Consider the following 3,462-nt stretch of genomic DNA (forward strand, 5'->3'; position numbering starts at 1 on the left):
AGTAAAATAACTAACAATGGCAGATGGAAGGAGGACATAAAATACAGACTAGCACAAGCGAGGAAGGTCTTTTTTAAGAAAAGAAATTTGCGCACTTCGAACGTAGATTAGAAAGATGTTTTTGAAGACTTTCGTCTTAAGCGGGGCATTGTATGAAAGTGAAACTTGGACGATAACTAGCTCAGAAAAAAGAGAATAGAAGACTTTGAAATGTGGTGTTACAGAAGAATGCCGAAAGTGAGATGGATTGATAAAATCACAAATTAAGAGATACTGAATCGAATTGGTGAGAAGAGATCGATTTGGCTACATTTTACGAGAAGAAGAGATAGAATTATAGGACACATCTTAAACACCCAGGACTTGTTCAGTTTTTTTTTTTTTTTTTGCTAGCTGCTTTACGCCGCACCGACACAGATAGGTCTTATGGCGACGATGGGACAGGAAAGGTCTAGGAATGGGAAGTAAGCGGCGTGGCCTTAATTAAGGTACAGCCCCAGCATTTGCCTGTTGTGAAGATGGGAAACCACAGAAAACCATCTTCAGGGCTGCCGACAGTGGGGTTGGAACCCACTATCTCCCGGATCCGAGCTCACAGCTGTGCGTTCCTAACCGCACGGCCAACTCGCCCGGTCACTTGGTTTCTGAGGGACGCGTAGGTGGTAAGAACGGTAGAGGTTGACCAAGGCATGAATACGACAAGCAGATGTAAGATGTGGTAGTTAAGCAGAAATGAAAATATTAGCACATGATAGTGTGGCATGTAGAGCTGCATCAAACCAGTGTATAGACTGCTGACTTAAACAACAAAACGCAGTGGGGTCTCACAATGGACAGAGTTTCCTTCTCGTAAATGAACTGTACGAGGAGCGATTTAATAAGGAGGCATCAAATAAGAGAACAATGCGTCTTATGTCAACGAAATGGGACAACGGGGTGCCCAACAAACGCGACCACTAACGAGAATTTTCGATGACTTCTCCAACAGGTGTTACAGTACCCAAAGTGTAGTCTACGACGATCATTGCCGAAACTCTGAACAATAGGTCTGTTCGGTGGGTGCTTACAGAGCTGGGTGGATCTGCAAACCACATTCAAGTTGTTCAGCTTCTAACAGAAAGGGACTAGTGAGCCCGATTCTATTACTCCAGCCGAGTGTTATCCATGACATATGATGACCCAGGTTTATTTTTCAACATACGGTTTTCAGATGAAAGTCATATTCACCATGATCACTGCATCAGCCTACGAACAACTCTGTTCTGGATACAGAAACCACTACATAGTGTGCATGTTACTGTTTGGTGCGTCGTGACCCGTCATAGATATTGGGCCCTTATTTCGTTGAGGATGCTGCACAGAATTTTTAAAAATGGACCAGATAGTCTGCAGGACCTATTATTACCCCTTTCGTGTGGGATTTGCGCCGTTTTCCTCGCGCCAGAAACTTACCCCTCGAATGGCAATGGATACAGCCCACATCGCAGGGGGAGTCGCTCACTCTTCAGCAATGGCACTTTGGATTTCGGCTGATTTCTCTTGGAATTCCATTCCCGTACCCTTCCTGGTCTCGGATTTCAAGGCTCCAGATGCCAAGATATAAGGGGGGCGGAATGGCCGTGTTCAGGGAATCAGTTTTCAAGACACTTGGACCCTCCTACAAATCTTCTTGAATTACGCGAGAAGATAATTATCATATTTTGTATCCTTGCAACAGTTTTGTTCATAATTTTTCATTAATAATCTTCAGAAATGTTATGAACAATGTGTGGAACGTGATGGTACAAATTTAGAACACATGCTCTACCAACGAAATTAAATACCATTTTAGTGTTGTTTGATTTGTCACATACGATATTCGGGAGCTCTTAACAAATCTAACAAAGGCGTCATTATGGATCCAATAGATTTGAGCAAGACGAAATGCAGTCCAAAGAGGTTGATACAGAAAAGAAAAGGCACTATGAGCCTTGCGTTCGTGCGTTGGAACAGAAGTATAAAATTAACAGTTGGGAAGTTATTGGTATGTTGTTTGGTGCGCGTGGAAACAGTCACAAATTTCTCTGTGAATATTTAAAAAAAGGTTTTGACTCCCTACTAATGTTGTACAAGAAGTGTCAATTACGATTTTGAGAGATTCACTCCAGATAGTACAAAATAATCTGCAAAATTTTAATGTTATTTGAATAAATAGAATCCATCGGAAGAGGGGGATAGCTGTCCGAAATTTAAACATTAAAAAATCAAATGAAAATTAAATATATTTTCTTATTGTCATTAGGATTAATCAGCAAGTTGAACCTTTGTGGTTTCCCTAATGTTAGGGCAGCTATCCTTAAGTGTATTCTCTCTCTATGCAGACAGATTCATGTTGCAACTTAAGTAACAAACGCCAGCTGGTGACTGGGAGGACATTAACTCAAATTATCTCTCAAAAACAGTAGCTATAAGGAAATTAGAAGCAATGTTCTATGTTGCACTGTCGTTTATCTCTCTCTGGCGTGGGAGAGGGGGGAGGAAAGGATGTATATATATTTCACCAGAATATTTTGAAAATGTTCTTTTCTGAAAAATTATACTTGTCACATCAGGGAACAGCTCGTATGCCCTTGTTTATGGTGGATTTCCTCCTCCTGCATTTGAAATGTTAAAGAGGTTTTGGTTTTTTCACTTCTTTGAATAGAGTAAGCTTTCTTAAATCCAAACAAGATACATAATATTTGTATGATACTGCAAGAAAATAGTGTGTTATACATCGCGGCATCACTACCATTCCCCCCTCAGTTAACACTACATTTTCGAAAGTGACATTTTAAAATCTTTAGGTACACATTTATCAGTAACCTTCAGAGCGAAGGTAATCGAACTCTGTGCTATTCTTTAATTGTCTAGAAAGTACTAGGAAGACTTGCAAAAAGTATATTTTCCCTAAAATGTAAACAGTGTTACACTAACCTCCTCCAAATGTTTTAGGGAAAATTTAATTTTTGAGAGTTCATTTTAGTATGTTAAAATAATTTTTAGGTGTGCTTAGGTCTTTTTTGTGGGTATTAAACTAGCAGAAACATAATGACTCGTAGAAGTATTACCTTCCACGAAAGTTGTACCTAAAGTTGTGGCAGAAATTTGCATTTTTATTTGCCTTTTGTTGCTAATTGATAGTTTCTAGGCGATTAAATGGGAGCACGGCGTTCAGTTGCCCTCTCTTAATGGTTATTGAGAAATGTGTACCTAAAGATTAAAATGAACCAAGGGAGAGAGATAGTTGACATGCGTGCATTTTGTTCTAACTGGTGTTGGAATGTGAGCTAACTGTAGGAGCTAGTTTCTTACAATGAACCTACAAAATGGGCAGGTTTCTCGTCGAGGTAGCATTAATGGAAAGAAGGGATTTTATTTATTCAAACATTCACTTATTGAAAAGGTAGGTTTTGGTGATGCACGTGAAATAAATGCCATATA

At 39.6% G+C, this 3,462-nt stretch overlaps 1 protein-coding gene across 1 annotated transcript in view; it reads left to right on the forward strand.

Moving 5' to 3' along the window:
* Positions 1-3,462, forward strand: part of S6KL (S6 Kinase Like) — a 632,786-nt gene that overhangs the window by 290,484 nt on the left and 338,840 nt on the right. The window lies entirely within an intron of this gene.

Source organism: Anabrus simplex, chromosome 8 (genome assembly GCF_040414725.1).
Source record: "Anabrus simplex isolate iqAnaSimp1 chromosome 8, ASM4041472v1, whole genome shotgun sequence".
Taxonomy (NCBI): Eukaryota; Metazoa; Arthropoda; class Insecta; order Orthoptera; family Tettigoniidae; genus Anabrus; species Anabrus simplex.